The sequence below is a fragment of the Scyliorhinus torazame genome, chromosome 15 (genome assembly GCF_047496885.1).
Source record: "Scyliorhinus torazame isolate Kashiwa2021f chromosome 15, sScyTor2.1, whole genome shotgun sequence".
NCBI lineage: Eukaryota > Metazoa > Chordata > Chondrichthyes > Carcharhiniformes > Scyliorhinidae > Scyliorhinus > Scyliorhinus torazame.
Window position 1 is genome coordinate 5,793,856 of NC_092721.1, and position 21,944 is coordinate 5,815,799.

The 21,944-nt window shown below is 63.4% G+C and overlaps 1 protein-coding gene across 1 annotated transcript in view; it reads left to right on the forward strand.

The window, feature by feature from the left end:
- The window catches only part of rab20 (RAB20, member RAS oncogene family), a 72,234-nt gene that overhangs the window by 34,589 nt on the left and 15,701 nt on the right, over positions 1–21,944 (forward strand). The window lies entirely within an intron of this gene.

Here is a 21,944-nt window from a genome sequence, read left to right on the forward strand (position 1 = left end):
CCCGTGTCTGTGCGGAGTCTGCACGTTCTCCCCGTGTCTGTGCGGAGTCTGCACGTTCTCCCCGCGTCTGTGCCGAGTCTGCACGTTCTCCCCGTGTCTGTGCCGAGTTTGCACGCTCTCCCCGTGTCTGTGCGGAGTCTGCACGTTCTCCCCGGGACTGTGTGGAGTCTGCACGTTCTCCCCGGGACTGTGCGGAGTCTGCACGTTCTCCCCGTGTCTGTGCCGAGTCTGCACGTTCTCCCCGTGTCTGTGCGGAGTCTGCACGTCCTCCCCGTGTCTGTGCGGAGTCTGCACGTTCTCCCCGAGTCTGTGCCGAGTCTGCACGTTCTCCCCGTGTCTGTGCGGAGTCTGCACGTTCTCCCCGTGTCAGTGCGGAGTCTGCACGTCCTCCCCGTGTCTGTGCCGAGTCTGCACGTTCTCCCCGTGTCTGTATGGAGTCTGCACGTTCTCCCCGTGTCTGTGCCTAGTCTGCACGCTCTCCCCGTGTCTGTGCCGAGTCTGCACGTCCTCCCCGTGTCTGTGCGGAGTCTGCACGTTCTCCCCGTGTCTGTGCGGAGTCTGCACGTTCTCCCCGTGTCTGTGCGGAGTCTGCACGTTCTCCCCGTGTCTGTGCGGAGTCTGCACGTTCTCCCCGTGTCTGTGCGGAGTCTGCACGTTCTCCCCGTGTCTGTGCGGAGTCTGCACGTTCTCCCCGTGTCTGAGCCGAGTCTGTACGCTCTCCCCGTGCCTGTGCGGAGTCTGCACGTCCTCCCCATGTCTGTGCGGAGTCTGCACGTTCTCCCCGTGTCAGTGCGGAGTCTGCACGTTCTCCCCGTGCCTGTGCGGAGTCTGCACGTTCTCCCCGTGCCTGTGCGGAGTCTGCACGTTCTCCCCGTGTCTGTGCGGAGTCTGCACGTTCTCCCCGTGCCTGTGCGGAGTCTGCACGTTCTCCCCGTGCCTGTGCGGAGTCTGCACGTTCTCCCCGTGTCAGTGCGGAGTCTGCACGTTCTCCCCGTGTCTGTGCGGAGTCTGCACGTTCTCCCCGTGTCTGTGCGGAGTCTGCACGTTCTCCCCGTGTCTGTGCGGAGTCTGCACGCTCTCCCCGTGTCAGTGCAGAGTCTGCACGTTCTCCCCGGGACTGTGCGGAGTCTGCACGTTCTCATCGTGTCTGTGCGGAGTCTGCACGTTCTCCCCGTGTCTGTGCCGAGTCTGCACGTTCTCCCCGGGACTGTGCGGAGTCTGCACGTTCTCCCCGTGTCTGTGCGGAGTCTGCACGTTCTCCCCGTGTCTGTGCGGAGTCTGCACGTTCTCCCCGTGTCTGTGCGGAGTCTGCACGTTCTCCCTGTGTCTGTGCGGAGTCTGCACGTTCTCCCCGTGTCAGTGCGGAGTCTGCACGTTCTCCCCGTGTCTGTGTGGAGTCTGCACGTTCTCCCCGTGTTAGTGCGGAGTCTGCACGTTCTCCCCGTGTCTGTGCGGAGTCTGCACGTTCTCCCCGTGTCTGTGCGGAGTCTGCACGTTCTCCCCGTGTCTGTGTGGAGTCTGCACGTTCTCCCCGTGTCTGTGCGGAGTCTGCACGTTCTCCCAGTGTCTGTGCGGAGTCTGCACGTTCTCCCCGTGTCTGTGCGGAGTCTGCACGTTCTCCCCGGGACTGTGCGGAGTCTGCACGTTCTCCCCGTGTTAGTGCGGAGTCTGCACGTTCTCCCTGTGTCTGTGTGGAGTCTGCACGTTCTCCCCGTGTTAGTGCGGAGTCTGCACGTTCTCCCTGTGTCTGTGTGGAGTCTGCACGTTCTCCCTGTGTCTGTGTGGAGTCTGCACGTTCTCCCTGTGTCTGTGCGGAGTCTGCACGTTCTCCCCGTGTCTGTGTGGAGTCTGCACGCTCTCTCCCTGTCTGTGCGGAGTCTGCACGTTCTCCCCGGGTCTGTGCGGAGTCTGCATGTTCTCCCCGTGTCAGTGTGAAGTCTGCACGTTCTCCCTGTGTCTGTGTGGAGTCTGCACGTTCTCCCTGTGTCTGTGCGGAGTCTGCACGTTCTCCCCGGGACTGTGCGGAGTCTGCACGTTCTCCCCGGGACTGTGCGGAGTCTGCACGTTCTCCCTGTGTCTGTGTGGAGTCTGCACGTTCTCCCTGTGTCTGTGTGGAGTCTGCACGCTCTCCCCGGGACTGTGCGGAGTCTGCACGTTCTCCCCGTGTCTGTGCGGAGTCTGCACGTTCTCCCCGTGTCTGTGTGGAGTCTGCACGTTCTCCCCGGGTCAGTGCGGAGTCTGCACGTTCTCCCCGTGTCAGTGCGGAGTCTGCACGTTCTCCCCGGGTCTGTGCGGAGTCTGCACGTTCTCCCTGTGTCTGTGCGGAGTCTGCACGTCCTCTCTGTGTCTGTGCGGAGTCTGCGCGTTCTCCCCGTGTCTGTGCCGAGTTTGCACGCTCTCCCCGGGACTGTGCAGAGTTTGCACGTTCTCCCCGTGTCAGTGCGGAGTCTGCACGTTCTCCCCGTGTCTGTGTGGAGTCTGCACGTTCTCCCCGTGTCAGTGCGGAGTCTGGACGTTCTCCCCGTGTCTGTGCCGAGTTTGCACGTTCTCCCCGGGACTGTGCGGAGTCTGCACGTTCTCCCTGTGTCTGTGCGGAGTCTGCGCGTTCTCCCCGTGTCTGTGCCGAGTTTGCACGCTCTCCCCGTGTCTGTGCGGAGTCTGCACGTTCTCCCCGTGTCTGTGCGGAGTCTGCACGTTCTCCCCGGGACTGTGCGGAGTCTGCACGCTCTCCCCGGGACTGTGCGGAGTCTGCACGTCCTCCCCCTGTCTGTGCCGAGTTTGCACGTTCTCCCCGGGACTGTGCAGAGTTTGCACGTTCTCCCCGTGTCTGTGCGGAGTCTGCACGTTCTCCCCGTGTCTGTGTGGAGTCTGCACGTTCTCCCCGTGTCAGTGCGGAGTCTGGACGTTCTCCCCGTGTCTGTGCCGAGTCTGCACGTTCTCCCAGTGTCTGTGCGGAGTCTGCACGTTCTCCCCGTGTCTGTGCGGAGTCTGCACGTTCTCCCCGTGTCTGTGCGGAGTCTGCACGTTCTCCACGTGCCTGTGCCGAGTTTTCACGCTCTCCCCGTGTCTGTGCGGAGTCTGCACGTTCTCCCCGGGACTGTGCGGAGTCTGCACGTTCTCCCCGTGTCTGTGTGGAGTCTGCACGTCCTCCCCCTGTCTGTGTGGAGTCTGCACGTTCTCCCCGTGTCTGTGCGGAGTCTGCACGTTCTCCCCGTGTCTGTGTGGAGTCTGCACGTTCTCCCCGTGTCTGTGTGGAGTCTGCACGTTCTCCCCGTGTCTGTGCGGAGTCTGCACGTTCTCTCTGTGTCTGTGCGGAGTCTGCGCGTTCTCCCCGTGTCTGTGCCGAGTTTGCACGCTCTCCCCGGGACTGTGCGGAGTCTGCACGTTCTCCCCGTGTCTGTGCGGAGTCTGCACGCTCTCCCCGTGTCTGTGCCGAGTCTGTACGTTCTCCCCGTGTCTGTGCCGAGTCTGCACGCTCTCCCCGTGTCTGTGCGGAGTCTGAAAGTTCTCCCCGTGTCTGTGCGGAGTCTGCACGTTCTCCCCGGGACTGTGTGGAGTCTGCACGTTCTCCCCGGGACTGTGCGGAGTCTGCACGTTCTCCCCGTGTCTGTGTGGAGTCTGCACGTCCTCCCCCTGTCTGTGTGGAGTCTGCACGTCCTCCCCGTGTCTGTGCGGAGTCTGCACGTTCTCCCCGAGTCTGTGCCGAGTCTGCACGTTCTCCCCGTGTCTGTGCCGAGTCTGCACGTTCTCCCCGTGTCTGTGCGGAGTCTGCACGTTCTCCCCGTGTTAGTGCGGAGTCTGCACGTTCTCCCCGTGTCTGTGCGGAGTCTGCGCGTTCTCCCCGTGTCTGTGCCGAGTTTGCACGCTCTCCCCGGGACTGTGCGGAGTCTGCACGTTCTCCCCGTGTCTGTGCGGAGTCTGCACGCTCTCCCCGTGTCTGTGCCGAGTCTGTACGTTCTCCCCGTGTCTGTGCCGAGTCTGCACGCTCTCCCCGTGTCTGTGCCGAGTCTGCGCGTTCTCCCCGTGTCTGTGCGGAGTCTGCACGTTCTCCCCGTGTCTGTGCGGAGTCTGCACGTTCTCCCCGCGTCTGTGCCGAGTCTGCACGTTCTCCCCGTGTCTGTGCCGAGTTTGCACGCTCTCCCCGTGTCTGTGCGGAGTCTGCACGTTCTCCCCGGGACTGTGTGGAGTCTGCACGTTCTCCCCGGGACTGTGCGGAGTCTGCACGTTCTCCCCGTGTCTGTGCCGAGTCTGCACGTTCTCCCCGTGTCTGTGCGGAGTCTGCACGTCCTCCCCGTGTCTGTGCGGAGTCTGCACGTTCTCCCCGAGTCTGTGCCGAGTCTGCACGTTCTCCCCGTGTCTGTGCGGAGTCTGCACGTTCTCCCCGTGTCAGTGCGGAGTCTGCACGTTCTCCCCGTGTCAGTGCGGAGTCTGCACGTCCTCCCCGTGTCTGTGCCGAGTCTGCACGTTCTCCCCGTGTCTGTATGGAGTCTGCACGTTCTCCCCGTGTCTGTGCCTAGTCTGCACGCTCTCCCCGTGTCTGTGCCGAGTCTGCACGTCCTCCCCGTGTCTGTGCGGAGTCTGCACGTTCTCCCCGTGTCTGTGCGGAGTCTGCACGTTCTCCCCGTGTCTGTGCGGAGTCTGCACGTTCTCCCCGTGTCTGTGCGGAGTCTGCACGTTCTCCCCGTGTCTGTGCGGAGTCTGCACGTTCTCCCCGTGTCTGAGCCGAGTCTGTACGCTCTCCCCGTGCCTGTGCGGAGTCTGCACGTCCTCCCCGTGTCTGTGCGGAGTCTGCACGTTCTCCCCGTGTCAGTGCGGAGTCTGCACGTTCTCCCCGTGCCTGTGCGGAGTCTGCACGTTCTCCCCGTGTCTGTGCGGAGTCTGCACGTTCTCCCCGTGTCTGTGCGGAGTCTGCACGTTCTCCCCGTGCCTGTGCGGAGTCTGCACGTTCTCCCCGTGCCTGTGCGGAGTCTGCACGTTCTCCCCGTGTCAGTGCGGAGTCTGCACGTTCTCCCCGTGTCTGTGCGGAGTCTGCACGTTCTCCCCGTGTCTGTGCGGAGTCTGCACGTTCTCCCCGTGTCTGTGCGGAGTCTGCACGCTCTCCCCGTGTCAGTGCAGAGTCTGCACGTTCTCCCCGGGACTGTGCGGAGTCTGCACGTTCTCCCTGTTTCTGTGCGGAGTCTGCACGTTCTCCCCGGGACTGTGCGGAGTCTGCACGTTCTCCCTGTTTCTGTGCGGAGTCTGCACGTTCTCCCCGTGTCTGTGTGGAGTCTGCACGTTCTCCCCGTGTCTGTGTGGAGTCTGCACGTTCTCCCCGTGACTGTGCGGAGTCTGCACGTTCTCCCCGGGACTGTGTGGAGTCTGCACGTTCTCCCCGTGTCTGTGCGGAGTCTGCACGTTCTCCCCGTGTCTGTGTGGAGTCTGCACGTTCTCCCCGTGTCTGTGCGGAGTCTGCACGTTCTCCCCGTGTCTGTGCGGAGTCTGCACGCTCTCCCCGTGTCTGTGCGGAGTCTGCACGTTCTCCCCGTGTCTGTGCGGAGTCTGCACGTCCTCCCTGTGTCTGTGCGGAGTCTGCACGTTCTCCCCGTGTCTGTGCGGAGTCTGCACGTTCTCCCCGTGTCTGTGCCGAGTCTGCACGTTCTCCCCGTGTCTGTGCGGAGTCTGCGCGTTCTCCCCGTGTCTGTGCGGAGTCTGCACGTTCTCCCCGTGTCTGTGCGGAGTCTGCACGTCCTCCCCGTGTCTGTGCGGAGTCTGCACGTTCTCCCCGTGTCTGTGCGGAGTCTGCACGTTCTCCCCGTGTCTGTGCGGAGACTGCACGTTCTCCCCGTGTCTGTGCGGAGTCTGCACGTTCTCCCCGTGTCTGTGCCGAGTCTGCACGTTCTCCCCGTGTCTGTGCCGAGTCTGCACGTTCTCCCCGTGTCTGTGCGGAGTCTGCGCGTTCTCCCCGGGACTGTGCGGAGTCTGCACGTTCTCCCCGTGTCTGTGCGGAGTCTGCACGTTCTCCCCGTGTCTGTGCGGAGTCTGCACGTTCTCCCCGTGTCTGTGCGGAGTCTGCACGTTCTCCCCGTGTCAGTGCGGAGTCTGCACGTTCTCCCCGTGTCCGTGCCGAGTCTGCACGTTCTCCCCGTGTCAGTGCGGAGTCTGCACGTTCTCCCCGTGTCTGTGCGGAGTCTGCACGTTCTCCCCGTGTCTGTGCGGAGTCTGCACGTTCTCCCCGTGTCTGTGCGGAGTCTGCACGCTCTCCCCGTGTCTGTGCGGAGTCTGCACGCTCTCCCCGGGACTGTGCGGAGTCTGCACGTTCTCCCCGTGTCTGTGCGGAGTCTGCACGTTCTCCCCGTGTCTGTGCGGAGTCTGCACGTTCTCCCCGTGTCTGTGTGGAGTCTGCACGTTCTCCTCGTGTCTGTGTGGAGTCTGCACGTTCTCCTCGTGTCTGTGTGGAGTCTGCACGTTCTCCCCGTGTCTGTGCGGAGTCTGCACGTTCTCCCCGTGTCAGTGCGGAGTCTGCACGTTCTCCCCGTGTCTGTGCGGAGTCTGCACGTCCTCCCCGTGTCTGTGCGGAGTCTGCACGTTCTCCCCGTGTCTGTGCCGAGTCTGCACGTTCTCCCCGTGTCTGTGCGGAGTCTGCGCGTTCTCCCCGGGACTGTGCGGAGTCTGCACGTTCTCCCCGTGTCTGTGCGGAGTCTGCACGTTCTCCCCGTGTCTGTGTGGAGTCTGCACGTTCTCCCCGTGTCTGTGCGGAGTCTGCACGTTCTCCTCGTGTCTGTGTGGAGTCTGCACGTTCTCCCCGTGTCTGTGCGGAGTCTGCACGTTCTCCCCGTGTCTGTGCGGAGACTGCACGTTCTCCCCGTGTCTGTGCGGAGTCTGCACGTCCTCCCCGTGTCTGTGCGGAGTCTGCACGTTCTCCCCGTGTCTGTGCCGAGTCTGCACGTTCTCCCCGTGTCTGTGCGGAGTCTGCGCGTTCTCCCCGGGACTGTGCGGAGTCTGCACGTTCTCCCCGTGTCTGTGCGGAGTCTGCACGTTCTCCCCGTGTCTGTGCGGAGTCTGCACGTTCTCCCCGTGTCTATGCGGAGTCTGCACGTTCTCCCCGTGTCAGTGCGGAGTCTGCACGTTCTCCCCGTGTCCGTGCCGAGTCTGCACGTTCTCCCCGTGTCAGTGCGGAGTCTGCACGTTCTCCCCGTGTCTGTGCGGAGTCTGCACGTTCTCCCCGTGTCTGTGCGGAGTCTGCACGCTCTCCCCGTGTCTGTGCGGAGTCTGCACGCTCTCCCCGGGACTGTGCGGAGTCTGCACGTTCTCCCCGTGTCTGTGCGGAGTCTGCACGTTCTCCCCGTGTCTGTGCGGAGTCTGCACGTTCTCCCCGTGTCTGTGTGGAGTCTGCACGTTCTCCTCGTTTCTGTGTGGAGTCTGCACGTTCTCCTCGTGTCTGTGTGGAGTCTGCACGTTCTCCCCGTGTCTGTGCGGAGTCTGCACGTTCTCCCCGTGTCAGTGCGGAGTCTGCACGTTCTCCCCGTGTCTGTGCGGAGTCTGCACGTTCTCCCCGTGTCAGTGCGGAGTCTGCACGTTCTCCCCGTGTCTGTGCGGAGTCTGCACGTCCTCCCCGTGTCTGTGCGGAGTCTGCACGTTCTCCCCGTGTCTGTGCCGAGTCTGCACGTTCTCCCCGTGTCTGTGCGGAGTCTGCGCGTTCTCCCCGGGACTGTGCGGAGTCTGCACGTTCTCCCCGTGTCTGTGCGGAGTCTGCACGTTCTCCCCGTGTCTGTGTGGAGTCTGCACGTTCTCCCCGTGTCTGTGCGGAGTCTGCACGTTCTCCTCGTGTCTGTGTGGAGTCTGCACGTTCTCCCCGTGTCTGTGCGGAGTCTGCACGTTCTCCCCGTGTCTGTGCGGAGACTGCACGTTCTCCCCGTGTCTGTGCGGAGTCTGCACGTCCTCCCCGTGTCTGTGCGGAGTCTGCACGTTCTCCCCGTGTCTGTGCCGAGTCTGCACGTTCTCCCCGTGTCTGTGCGGAGTCTGCGCGTTCTCCCCGGGACTGTGCGGAGTCTGCACGTTCTCCCCGTGTCTGTGCGGAGTCTGCACGTTCTCCCCGTGTCAGTGCGGAGTCTGCACGTCCTCCCCGTGTCTGTGCCGAGTCTGCACGTTCTCCCCGTGTCTGTATGGAGTCTGCACGTTCTCCCCGTGTCTGTGCCTAGTCTGCACGCTCTCCCCGTGTCTGTGCCGAGTCTGCACGTCCTCCCCGTGTCTGTGCGGAGTCTGCACGTTCTCCCCGTGTCTGTGCGGAGTCTGCACGTTCTCCCCGTGTCTGTGCGGAGTCTGCACGTTCTCCCCGTGTCTGTGCGGAGTCTGCACGTTCTCCCCGTGTCTGTGCGGAGTCTGCACGTTCTCCCCGTGTCTGAGCCGAGTCTGTACGCTCTCCCCGTGCCTGTGCGGAGTCTGCACGTCCTCCCCGTGTCTGTGCGGAGTCTGCACGTTCTCCCCGTGTCAGTGCGGAGTCTGCACGTTCTCCCCGTGCCTGTGCGGAGTCTGCACGTTCTCCCCGTGTCTGTGCGGAGTCTGCACGTTCTCCCCGTGTCTGTGCGGAGTCTGCACGTTCTCCCCGTGCCTGTGCGGAGTCTGCACGTTCTCCCCGTGCCTGTGCGGAGTCTGCACGTTCTCCCCGTGTCAGTGCGGAGTCTGCACGTTCTCCCCGTGTCTGTGCGGAGTCTGCACGTTCTCCCCGTGTCTGTGCGGAGTCTGCACGTTCTCCCCGTGTCTGTGCGGAGTCTGCACGCTCTCCCCGTGTCAGTGCAGAGTCTGCACGTTCTCCCCGGGACTGTGCGGAGTCTGCACGTTCTCCCTGTTTCTGTGCGGAGTCTGCACGTTCTCCCCGGGACTGTGCGGAGTCTGCACGTTCTCCCTGTTTCTGTGCGGAGTCTGCACGTTCTCCCCGTGTCTGTGTGGAGTCTGCACGTTCTCCCCGTGTCTGTGTGGAGTCTGCACGTTCTCCCCGTGACTGTGCGGAGTCTGCACGTTCTCCCCGGGACTGTGTGGAGTCTGCACGTTCTCCCCGTGTCTGTGCGGAGTCTGCACGTTCTCCCCGTGTCTGTGTGGAGTCTGCACGTTCTCCCCGTGTCTGTGCGGAGTCTGCACGTTCTCCCCGTGTCTGTGCGGAGTCTGCACGCTCTCCCCGTGTCTGTGCGGAGTCTGCACGTTCTCCCCGTGTCTGTGCGGAGTCTGCACGTCCTCCCTGTGTCTGTGCGGAGTCTGCACGTTCTCCCCGTGTCTGTGCGGAGTCTGCACGTTCTCCCCGTGTCTGTGCCGAGTCTGCACGTTCTCCCCGTGTCTGTGCGGAGTCTGCGCGTTCTCCCCGTGTCTGTGCGGAGTCTGCACGTTCTCCCCGTGTCTGTGCGGAGTCTGCACGTCCTCCCCGTGTCTGTGCGGAGTCTGCACGTTCTCCCCGTGTCTGTGCGGAGTCTGCACGTTCTCCCCGTGTCTGTGCGGAGACTGCACGTTCTCCCCGTGTCTGTGCGGAGTCTGCACGTTCTCCCCGTGTCTGTGCCGAGTCTGCACGTTCTCCCCGTGTCTGTGCCGAGTCTGCACGTTCTCCCCGTGTCTGTGCGGAGTCTGCGCGTTCTCCCCGGGACTGTGCGGAGTCTGCACGTTCTCCCCGTGTCTGTGCGGAGTCTGCACGTTCTCCCCGTGTCTGTGCGGAGTCTGCACGTTCTCCCCGTGTCTGTGCGGAGTCTGCACGTTCTCCCCGTGTCAGTGCGGAGTCTGCACGTTCTCCCCGTGTCCGTGCCGAGTCTGCACGTTCTCCCCGTGTCAGTGCGGAGTCTGCACGTTCTCCCCGTGTCTGTGCGGAGTCTGCACGTTCTCCCCGTGTCTGTGCGGAGTCTGCACGTTCTCCCCGTGTCTGTGCGGAGTCTGCACGCTCTCCCCGTGTCTGTGCGGAGTCTGCACGCTCTCCCCGGGACTGTGCGGAGTCTGCACGTTCTCCCCGTGTCTGTGCGGAGTCTGCACGTTCTCCCCGTGTCTGTGCGGAGTCTGCACGTTCTCCCCGTGTCTGTGTGGAGTCTGCACGTTCTCCTCGTGTCTGTGTGGAGTCTGCACGTTCTCCTCGTGTCTGTGTGGAGTCTGCACGTTCTCCCCGTGTCTGTGCGGAGTCTGCACGTTCTCCCCGTGTCAGTGCGGAGTCTGCACGTTCTCCCCGTGTCTGTGCGGAGTCTGCACGTCCTCCCCGTGTCTGTGCGGAGTCTGCACGTTCTCCCCGTGTCTGTGCCGAGTCTGCACGTTCTCCCCGTGTCTGTGCGGAGTCTGCGCGTTCTCCCCGGGACTGTGCGGAGTCTGCACGTTCTCCCCGTGTCTGTGCGGAGTCTGCACGTTCTCCCCGTGTCTGTGTGGAGTCTGCACGTTCTCCCCGTGTCTGTGCGGAGTCTGCACGTTCTCCTCGTGTCTGTGTGGAGTCTGCACGTTCTCCCCGTGTCTGTGCGGAGTCTGCACGTTCTCCCCGTGTCTGTGCGGAGACTGCACGTTCTCCCCGTGTCTGTGCGGAGTCTGCACGTCCTCCCCGTGTCTGTGCGGAGTCTGCACGTTCTCCCCGTGTCTGTGCCGAGTCTGCACGTTCTCCCCGTGTCTGTGCGGAGTCTGCGCGTTCTCCCCGGGACTGTGCGGAGTCTGCACGTTCTCCCCGTGTCTGTGCGGAGTCTGCACGTTCTCCCCGTGTCTGTGCGGAGTCTGCACGTTCTCCCCGTGTCTATGCGGAGTCTGCACGTTCTCCCCGTGTCAGTGCGGAGTCTGCACGTTCTCCCCGTGTCCGTGCCGAGTCTGCACGTTCTCCCCGTGTCAGTGCGGAGTCTGCACGTTCTCCCCGTGTCTGTGCGGAGTCTGCACGTTCTCCCCGTGTCTGTGCGGAGTCTGCACGCTCTCCCCGTGTCTGTGCGGAGTCTGCACGCTCTCCCCGGGACTGTGCGGAGTCTGCACGTTCTCCCCGTGTCTGTGCGGAGTCTGCACGTTCTCCCCGTGTCTGTGCGGAGTCTGCACGTTCTCCCCGTGTCTGTGTGGAGTCTGCACGTTCTCCTCGTTTCTGTGTGGAGTCTGCACGTTCTCCTCGTGTCTGTGTGGAGTCTGCACGTTCTCCCCGTGTCTGTGCGGAGTCTGCACGTTCTCCCCGTGTCAGTGCGGAGTCTGCACGTTCTCCCCGTGTCTGTGCGGAGTCTGCACGTTCTCCCCGTGTCAGTGCGGAGTCTGCACGTTCTCCCCGTGTCTGTGCGGAGTCTGCACGTCCTCCCCGTGTCTGTGCGGAGTCTGCACGTTCTCCCCGTGTCTGTGCCGAGTCTGCACGTTCTCCCCGTGTCTGTGCGGAGTCTGCGCGTTCTCCCCGGGACTGTGCGGAGTCTGCACGTTCTCCCCGTGTCTGTGCGGAGTCTGCACGTTCTCCCCGTGTCTGTGTGGAGTCTGCACGTTCTCCCCGTGTCTGTGCGGAGTCTGCACGTTCTCCTCGTGTCTGTGTGGAGTCTGCACGTTCTCCCCGTGTCTGTGCGGAGTCTGCACGTTCTCCCCATGTCTGTGCGGAGACTGCACGTTCTCCCCGTGTCTGTGCGGAGTCTGCACGTCCTCCCCGTGTCTGTGCGGAGTCTGCACGTTCTCCCCGTGTCTGTGCCGAGTCTGCACGTTCTCCCCGTGTCTGTGCGGAGTCTGCGCGTTCTCCCCGGGACTGTGCGGAGTCTGCACGTTCTCCCCGTGTCTGTGCGGAGTCTGCACGTTCTCCCCGTGTCTGTGCGGAGTCTGCACGTTCTCCCCGTGTCTATGCGGAGTCTGCACGTTCTCCCCGTGTCAGTGCGGAGTCTGCACGTTCTCCCCGTGTCCGTGCCGAGTCTGCACGTTCTCCCCGTGTCAGTGCGGAGTCTGCACGTTCTCCCCGTGTCTGTGCGGAGTCTGCACGTTCTCCCCGTGTCTGTGCGGAGTCTGCACGCTCTCCCCGTGTCTGTGCGGAGTCTGCACGCTCTCCCCGGGACTGTGCGGAGTCTGCACGTTCTCCCCGTGTCTGTGCGGAGTCTGCACGTTCTCCCCGTGTCTGTGCGGAGTCTGCACGTTCTCCCCGTGTCTGTGTGGAGTCTGCACGTTCTCCTCGTTTCTGTGTGGAGTCTGCACGTTCTCCTCGTGTCTGTGTGGAGTCTGCACGTTCTCCCCGTGTCTGTGCGGAGTCTGCACGTTCTCCCCGTGTCAGTGCGGAGTCTGCACGTTCTCCCCGGGACTGTGCGGAGTCTGCACGTTCTCCCCGTGTCTGTGTGGAGTCTGCACGTCCTCCCCCTGTCTGTGTGGAGTCTGCACGTTCTCCCCGTGTCTGTGCGGAGTCTGCACGTTCTCCCCGTGTCTGTGTGGAGTCTGCACGTTCTCCCCGTGTCTGTGTGGAGTCTGCACGTTCTCCCCGTGTCTGTGCGGAGTCTGCACGTTCTCTCTGTGTCTGTGCGGAGTCTGCGCGTTCTCCCCGTGTCTGTGCCGAGTTTGCACGCTCTCCCCGGGACTGTGCGGAGTCTGCACGTTCTCCCCGTGTCTGTGCGGAGTCTGCACGCTCTCCCCGTGTCTGTGCCGAGTCTGTACGTTCTCCCCGTGTCTGTGCCGAGTCTGCACGCTCTCCCCGTGTCTGTGCGGAGTCTGAAAGTTCTCCCCGTGTCTGTGCGGAGTCTCCACGTTCTCCCCGGGACTGTGTGGAGTCTGCACGTTCTCCCCGGGACTGTGCGGAGTCTGCACGTTCTCCCCGTGTCTGTGTGGAGTCTGCACGTCCTCCCCCTGTCTGTGTGGAGTCTGCACGTCCTCCCCGTGTCTGTGCGGAGTCTGCACGTTCTCCCCGAGTCTGTGCCGAGTCTGCACGTTCTCCCCGTGTCTGTGCCGAGTCTGCACGTTCTCCCCGTGTCTGTGCGGAGTCTGCACGTTCTCCCCGTGTTAGTGCGGAGTCTGCACGTTCTCCCCGTGTCTGTGCGGAGTCTGCGCGTTCTCCCCGTGTCTGTGCCGAGTTTGCACGCTCTCCCCGGGACTGTGCGGAGTCTGCACGTTCTCCCCGTGTCTGTGCGGAGTCTGCACGCTCTCCCCGTGTCTGTGCCGAGTCTGTACGTTCTCCCCGTGTCTGTGCCGAGTCTGCACGCTCTCCCCGTGTCTGTGCCGAGTCTGCGCGTTCTCCCCGTGTCTGTGCGGAGTCTGCACGTTCTCCCCGTGTCTGTGCGGAGTCTGCACGTTCTCCCCGCGTCTGTGCCGAGTCTGCACGTTCTCCCCGTGTCTGTGCCGAGTTTGCACGCTCTCCCCGTGTCTGTGCGGAGTCTGCACGTTCTCCCCGGGACTGTGTGGAGTCTGCACGTTCTCCCCGGGACTGTGCGGAGTCTGCACGTTCTCCCCGTGTCTGTGCCGAGTCTGCACGTTCTCCCCGTGTCTGTGCGGAGTCTGCACGTCCTCCCCGTGTCTGTGCGGAGTCTGCACGTTCTCCCCGAGTCTGTGCCGAGTCTGCACGTTCTCCCCGTGTCTGTGCGGAGTCTGCACGTTCTCCCCGTGTCAGTGCGGAGTCTGCACGTCCTCCCCGTGTCTGTGCCGAGTCTGCACGTTCTCCCCGTGTCTGTATGGAGTCTGCACGTTCTCCCCGTGTCTGTGCCTAGTCTGCACGCTCTCCCCGTGTCTGTGCCGAGTCTGCACGTCCTCCCCGTGTCTGTGCGGAGTCTGCACGTTCTCCCCGTGTCTGTGCGGAGTCTGCACGTTCTCCCCGTGTCTGTGCGGAGTCTGCACGTTCTCCCCGTGTCTGTGCGGAGTCTGCACGTTCTCCCCGTGTCTGTGCGGAGTCTGCACGTTCTCCCCGTGTCTGTGCGGAGTCTGCACGTTCTCCCCGTGTCTGAGCCGAGTCTGTACGCTCTCCCCGTGCCTGTGCGGAGTCTGCACGTCCTCCCCGTGTCTGTGCGGAGTCTGCACGTTCTCCCCGTGTCAGTGCGGAGTCTGCACGTTCTCCCCGTGCCTGTGCGGAGTCTGCACGTTCTCCCCGTGTCTGTGCGGAGTCTGCACGTTCTCCCCGTGTCTGTGCGGAGTCTGCACGTTCTCCCCGTGCCTGTGCGGAGTCTGCACGTTCTCCCCGTGCCTGTGCGGAGTCTGCACGTTCTCCCCGTGTCAGTGCGGAGTCTGCACGTTCTCCCCGTGTCTGTGCGGAGTCTGCACGTTCTCCCCGTGTCTGTGCGGAGTCTGCACGTTCTCCCCGTGTCTGTGCGGAGTCTGCACGCTCTCCCCGTGTCAGTGCAGAGTCTGCACGTTCTCCCCGGGACTGTGCGGAGTCTGCACGTTCTCCCTGTTTCTGTGCGGAGTCTGCACGTTCTCCCCGGGACTGTGCGGAGTCTGCACGTTCTCCCTGTTTCTGTGCGGAGTCTGCACGTTCTCCCCGTGTCTGTGTGGAGTCTGCACGTTCTCCCCGTGTCTGTGTGGAGTCTGCACGTTCTCCCCGTGACTGTGCGGAGTCTGCACGTTCTCCCCGGGACTGTGTGGAGTCTGCACGTTCTCCCCGTGTCTGTGCGGAGTCTGCGCGTTCTCCCCGTGTCTGTGCGGAGTCTGCACGTTCTCCCCGTGTCTGTGCGGAGTCTGCACGTTCTCCCCGTGTCTGTGCGGAGTCTGCACGTTCTCCCCGTGCCTGTGCGGAGTCTGCACGTTCTCCCCGTGCCTGTGCGGAGTCTGCACGTTCTCCCCGTGTCAGTGCGGAGTCTGCACGTTCTCCCCGTGTCTGTGCGGAGTCTGCACGTTCTCCCCGTGTCTGTGCGGAGTCTGCACGTTCTCCCCGTGTCTGTGCGGAGTCTGCACGCTCTCCCCGTGTCTGTGCGGAGTCTGCACGTTCTCCCCGTGTCTGTGCGGAGTCTGCACGTCCTCCCTGTGTCTGTGCGGAGTCTGCACGTTCTCCCCGTGTCTGTGCGGAGTCTGCACGTTCTCCCCGTGTCTGTGCCGAGTCTGCACGTTCTCCCCGTGTCTGTGCGGAGTCTGCGCGTTCTCCCCGTGTCTGTGCGGAGTCTGCACGTTCTCCCCGTGTCTGTGCGGAGTCTGCACGTCCTCCCTGTGTCTGTGCGGAGTCTGCACGTTCTCCCCGTGTCTGTGCGGAGTCTGCACGTTCTCCCCATGTCTGTGCGGAGACTGCACGTTCTCCCCGTGTCTGTGCGGAGTCTGCACGTTCTCCCCGTGTCTGTGCCGAGTCTGCACGTTCTCCCCGTGTCTGTGCCGAGTCTGCACGTTCTCCCCGTGTCTGTGCGGAGTCTGCGCGTTCTCCCCGGGACTGTGCGGAGTCTGCACGTTCTCCCCGTGTCTGTGCGGAGTCTGCACGTTCTCCCCGTGTCTGTGCGGAGTCTGCACGTTCTCCCCGTGTCTGTGCGGAGTCTGCACGTTCTCCCCGTGTCAGTGCGGAGTCTGCACGTTCTCCCCGTGTCCGTGCCGAGTCTGCACGTTCTCCCCGTGTCAGTGCGGAGTCTGCACGTTCTCCCCGTGTCTGTGCGGAGTCTGCACGTTCTCCCCGTGTCTGTGCGGAGTCTGCACGTTCTCCCCGTGTCTGTGCGGAGTCTGCACGCTCTCCCCGTGTCTGTGCGGAGTCTGCACGCTCTCCCCGGGACTGTGCGGAGTCTGCACGTTCTCCCCGTGTCTGTGCGGAGTCTGCACGTTCTCCCCGTGTCTGTGCGGAGTCTGCACGTTCTCCCCGTGTCTGTGTGGAGTCTGCACGTTCTCCTCGTGTCTGTGTGGAGTCTGCACGTTCTCCTCGTGTCTGTGTGGAGTCTGCACGTTCTCCCCGTGTCTGTGCGGAGTCTGCACGTTCTCCCCGTGTCAGTGCGGAGTCTGCACGTTCTCCCCGTGTCTGTGCGGAGTCTGCACGTCCTCCCCGTGTCTGTGCGGAGTCTGCACGTTCTCCCCGTGTCTGTGCCGAGTCTGCACGTTCTCCCCGTGTCTGTGCGGAGTCTGCGCGTTCTCCCCGGGACTGTGCGGAGTCTGCACGTTCTCCCCGTGTCTGTGCGGAGTCTGCACGTTCTCCCCGTGTCTGTGTGGAGTCTGCACGTTCTCCCCGTGTCTGTGCGGAGTCTGCACGTTCTCCTCGTGTCTGTGTGGAGTCTGCACGTTCTCCCCGTGTCTGTGCGGAGTCTGCACGTTCTCCCCGTGTCTGTGCGGAGACTGCACGTTCTCCCCGTGTCTGTGCGGAGTCTGCACGTCCTCCCCGTGTCTGTGCGGAGTCTGCACGTTCTCCCCGTGTCTGTGCCGAGTCTGCACGTTCTCCCCGTGTCTGTGCGGAGTCTGCGCGTTCTCCCCGGGACTGTGCGGAGTCTGCACGTTCTCCCCGTGTCTGTGCGGAGTCTGCACGTTCTCCCCGTGTCTGTGCGGAGTCTGCACGTTCTCCCCGTGTCTGTGCGGAGTCTGCACGTTCTCCCCGTGTCAGTGCGGAGTCTGCACGTTCTCCCCGTGTCCGTGCCGAGTCTGCACGTTCTCCCCGTGTCAGTGCGGAGTCTGCACGTTCTCCCCGTGTCTGTGCGGAGTCTGCACGTTCTCCCCGTGTCTGTGCGGAGTCTGCACGCTCTCCCCGTGTCTGTGCGGAGTCTGCACGCTCTCCCCGGGACTGTGCGGAGTCTGCACGTTCTCCCCGTGTCTGTGCGGAGTCTGCACGTTCTCCCCGTGTCTGTGCGGAGTCTGCACGTTCTCCCCGTGTCTGTGTGGAGTCTGCACGTTCTCCTCGTTTCTGTGTGGAGTCTGCACGTTCTCCTCGTGTCTGTGTGGAGTCTGCACGTTCTCCCCGTGTCTGTGCGGAGTCTGCACGTTCTCCCCGTGTCAGTGCGGAGTCTGCACGTTCTCCCCGGGACTGTGCGGAGTCTGCACGTTCTCCCCGTGTCTGTGTGGAGTCTGCACGTCCTCCCCCTGTCTGTGTGGAGTCTGCACGTTCTCCCCGTGTCTGTGCGGAGTCTGCACGTTCTCCCCGTGTCTGTGTGGAGTCTGCACGTTCTCCCCGTGTCTGTGTGGAGTCTGCACGTTCTCCCCGTGTCTGTGCGGAGTCTGCACGTTCTCTCTGTGTCTGTGCGGAGTCTGCGCGTTCTCCCCGTGTCTGTGCCGAGTTTGCACGCTCTCCCCGGGACTGTGCGGAGTCTGCACGTTCTCCCCGTGTCTGTGCGGAGTCTGCACGCTCTCCCCGTGTCTGTGCCGAGTCTGTACGTTCTCCCCGTGTCTGTGCCGAGTCTGCACGCTCTCCCCGTGTCTGTGCGGAGTCTGAAAGTTCTCCCCGTGTCTGTGCGGAGTCTCCACGTTCTCCCCGGGACTGTGTGGAGTCTGCACGTTCTCCCCGTGTCTGTGTGGAGTCTGCACGTCCTCCCCCTGTCTGTGTGGAGTCTGCACGTCCTCCCCGTGTCTGTGCGGAGTCTGCACGTTCTCCCCGAGTCTGTGCCGAGTCTGCACGTTCTCCCCGTGTCTGTGCCGAGTCTGCACGTTCTCCCCGTGTCTGTGCGGAGTCTGCACGTTCTCCCCGTGTTAGTGCGGAGTCTGCACGTTCTCCCCGTGTCTGTGCGGAGTCTGCGCGTTCTCCCCGTGTCTGTGCCGAGTTTGCACGCTCTCCCCGGGACTGTGCGGAGTCTGCACGTTCTCCCCGTGTCTGTGCGGAGTCTGCACGCTCTCCCCGTGTCTGTGCCGAGTCTGTACGTTCTCCCCGTGTCTGTGCCGAGTCTGCACGCTCTCCCCGTGTCTGTGCCGAGTCTGCGCGTTCTCCCCGTGTCTGTGCGGAGTCTGCACGTTCTCCCCGTGTCTGTGCGGAGTCTGCACGTTCTCCCCGCGTCTGTGCCGAGTCTGCACGTTCTCCCCGTGTCTGTGCCGAGTTTGCACGCTCTCCCCGTGTCTGTGCGGAGTCTGCACGTTCTCCCCGGGACTGTGTGGAGTCTGCACGTTCTCCCCGGGACTGTGCGGAGTCTGCACGTTCTCCCCGTGTCTGTGCCGAGTCTGCACGTTCTCCCCGTGTCTGTGCGGAGTCTGCACGTCCTCCCCGTGTCTGTGCGGAGTCTGCACGTTCTCCCCGAGTCTGTGCCGAGTCTGCACGTTCTCCCCGTGTCTGTGCGGAGTCTGCACGTTCTCCCCGTGTCAGTGCGGAGTCTGCACGTCCTCCCCGTGTCTGTGCCGAGTCTGCACGTTCTCCCCGTGTCTGTATGGAGTCTGCACGTTCTCCCCGTGTCTGTGCCTAGTCTGCACGCTCTCCCCGTGTCTGTGCCGAGTCTGCACGTCCTCCCCGTGTCTGTGCGGAGTCTGCACGTTCTCCCCGTGTCTGTGCGGAGTCTGCACGTTCTCCCCGTGTCTGTGCGGAGTCTGCACGTTCTCCCCGTGTCTGTGCGGAGTCTGCACGTTCTCCCCGTGTCTGTGCGGAGTCTGCACGTTCTCCCCGTGTCTGTGCGGAGTCTGCACGTTCTCCCCGTGTCTGAGCCGAGTCTGTACGCTCTCCCCGTGCCTGTGCGGAGTCTGCACGTCCTCCCCGTGTCTGTGCGGAGTCTGCACGTTCTCCCCGTGTCAGTGCGGAGTCTGCACGTTCTCCCCGTGCCTGTGCGGAGTCTGCACGTTCTCCCCGTGTCTGTGCGGAGTCTGCACGTTCTCCCCGTGTCTGTGCGGAGTCTGCACGTTCTCCCCGTGCCTGTGCGGAGTCTGCACGTTCTCCCCGTGCCTGTGCGGAGTCTGCACGTTCTCCCCGTGTCAGTGCGGAGTCTGCACGTTCTCCCCGTGTCTGTGCGGAGTCTGCACGTTCTCCCCGTGTCTGTGCGGAGTCTGCACGTTCTCCCCGTGTCTGTGCGGAGTCTGCACGCTCTCCCCGTGTCAGTGCAGAGTCTGCACGTTCTCCCCGGGACTGTGCGGAGTCTGCACGTTCTCCCTGTTTCTGTGCGGAGTCTGCACGTTCTCCCCGGGACTGTGCGGAGTCTGCACGTTCTCCCTGTTTCTGTGCGGAGTCTGCACGTTCTCCCCGTGTCTGTGTGGAGTCTGGACGTTCTCCCCGTGTCTGTGTGGAGTCTGCACGTTCTCCCCGTGACTGTGCGGAGTCTGCACGTTCTCCCCGGGACTGTGTGGAGTCTGCACGTTCTCCCCGTGTCTGTGCGGAGTCTGCGCGTTCTCCCCGTGTCTGTGCGGAGTCTGCACGTTCTCCCCGTGTCTCTGCGGAGTCTGCACGTCCTCCCTGTGTCTGTGCGGAGTCTGCACGTTCTCCCCGTGTCTGTGCGGAGTCTGCACGTTCTCCCCGTGTCTGTGCGGAGACTGCACGTTCTCCCCGTGTCTGTGCGGAGTCTGCACGTTCTCCCCGTGTCTGTGCCGAGTCTGCACGTTCTCCCCGTGTCTGTGCCAAGTCTGCACGTTCTCCCCGTGTCTGTGCGGAGTCTGCGCGTTTTCCCCGGGACTGTGCGGAGTCTGCACGTTCTCCCCGTGTCTGTGCGGAGTCTGCACGTTCTCCCCGTGTCTGTGCGGAGTCTGCACGTTCTCCCCGTGTCTGTGCGGAGTCTGCACGTTCTCCCCGTGTCAGTGCGGAGTCTGCACGTTCTCCCCGTGTCCGTGCCGAGTCTGCACGTTCTCCCCGTGTCAGTGCGGAGTCTGCACGTTCTCCCCGTGTCTGTGCGGAGTCTGCACGTTCTCCCCGTGTCTGTGCGGAGTCTGCACGCTCTCCCCGTGTCTGTGCGGAGTCTGCACGCTCTCCCCGGGACTGTGCGGAGTCTCCACGTTCTCCCCGTGTCTGTGCGGAGTCTGCACGTTCTCCCCGTGTCTGTGCGGAGTCTGCACGTTCTCCCCGTGTCTGTGTGGAGTCTGCACGTTCTCCTCGTGTCTGTGTGGAGTCTGCACGTTCTCCTCGTGTCTGTGTGGAGTCTGCACGTTCTCCTCGTGTCTGTGTGGAGTCTGCACGTTCTCCCCGTGTCTGTGCGGAGTCTGCACGTTCTCCCCGTGTCAGTGCGGAGTCTGCACGTTCTCCCCGTGTCTGTGCGGAGTCTGCACGTCCTCCCCGTGTCTGTGCGGAGTCTGCACGTTCTCCCTGTGTCTGTGCGGAGTCTGCACGTTCTCCCCGTGTCAGTGCGGAGTCTGCACGTTCTCCCCGTGTCTGTGCGGAGTCTGCACGTCCTCCCCGTGTCTGTGCGGAGTCTGCACATTCTCCCCGTGTCTGTGCGGAGTCTGCACGTTCTCCCCGTGTCAGTGCGGAGTCTGCACGTTCTCCCCGTGTCTGTGCGGAGTCTGCACGTTCTCCCCGTGTCTGTGCGGAGTCTGCACGTTCTCCCCGTGTCCGTGCCGAGTCTGCACGTTCTCCCCGTGTCAGTGCGGAGTCTGCACGTTCTCCCCGTGTCAGTGCGGAGTCTGCACGTTCTCCCCGTGTCAGTACGGAGTCTGCACGTTCTCCCCGTGTCTGTGCGGAGTCTGCACGTTCTCCCCGTGTCTGTGCCGAGTCTGCACGTTCTCCCCGTGTCTGTGCGGAGTCTGCACGTTCTCCCCGGGACTGTGCGGAGTCTGCACGTTCTCCCCGGGACTGTGCGGAGTCTGCACGTTCTCCCCGTGTCTGTGCGGAGTCTGCACGTTCTCCCCGTGTCTGTGCGGAGTCTGCACGTTCTCCCCGTGTCTGTGCGGAGTCTGCACGTTCTCCCCGTGTCAGTGCGGAGTCTGCACGTTCTCCCTGTGTCAGTGTGGAGTCTGCACGTTCTCCCCGTGTCAGTGTGGAGTCTGCACGTTCTCCCCGTGTCTGTGCCGAGTCTGCACGTTCTCCCCGTGTCTGTGCCGAGTCTGCACGTTCTCCCCGTGCCTGTGCGGAGTCTGCACGTTCTCCCCGTGTCTGTGTGGAGTCTGCACGTTCTCCCCGGGACTGTGCGGAGTCTGCACGTTCTCCCCGTGTTAGTGCGGAGTCTGCACGTTCTCCCCGTGTCTTTGCGGAGTCTGCACGTTCTCCCCGTGTCTGTGTGGAGTCTGCACGTTCTCCTCGTGTCTGTGTGGAGTCTGCACGTTCTCCTCGTGTCTGTGCGGAGTCTGCACGTTCTCCCCGGGACTGTGCGGAGTCTGCACGTTCTCCCCGGGACTGTGCGGAGTCTGCACGTTCTCCCCCTGCCTGTGCGGAGTCTGCACGTTCTCCTCGTGTCTGTGTGGAGTCTGCACGTTCTCCCCGTGTCAGTGTGGAGTCTGCACGTTCTCCCCGTGCCTGTGCGGAGTCTGCACGTTCTCCCCCTGCCTGTGCGGAGTCTGCACGTTCTCCCCGTGTCTGTGCGGAGTCTGCACGTTCTCCCCGTGTCAGTGCGGAGTCTGCACGTTCTCCCCGGGACTGTGCCGAGTCTGCACGTTCTCCCCGTGTCTGTGCGGAGTCTGCACGTTCTCTCCGTGTCTGTGCGGAGTCTGCACGTTCTCCCCGTGTCTGTGCGGAGTCTGCACGTTCTCCCCGTGTCTGTGCGGAGTCTGCACGTTCTCCCCGTGTCAGTGCGGAGTCTGCACGTTCTCCCTGTGTCAGTGTGGAGTCTGCACGTTCTCCCCGTGTCAGTGTGGAGTCTGCACGTTCTCCCCGTGTCTGTGCCGAGTCTGCACGTTCTCCCCGTGTCTGTGCCGAGTCTGCACGTTCTCCCCGTGCCTGTGCGGTGTCTGCACGTTCTCCCCGTGTCTGTGTGGAGTCTGCACGTTCTCCCCGGGACTGTGCGGAGTCTGCACGTTCTCCCCGTGTTAGTGCGGAGTCTGCACGTTCTCCCCGTGTCTGTGCGGAGTCTGCACGTTCTCCCCGTGTCTGTGTGGAGTCTGCACGTTCTCCTCGTGTCTGTGCGGAGTCTGCACGTTCTGCCCGGGACTGTGCGGAGTCTGCACGTTCTCCCCGGGACTGTGCGGAGTCTGCACGTTCTCCCCCTGCCTGTGCGGAGTCTGCACGTTCTCCTCGTGTCTGTGTGGAGTCTGCACGTTCTCCCCGTGTCAGTGTGGAGTCTGCACGTTCTCCCCGTGTCTGTGCGGAGTCTGCACGCTCTCCCCGTGTCTGTGCG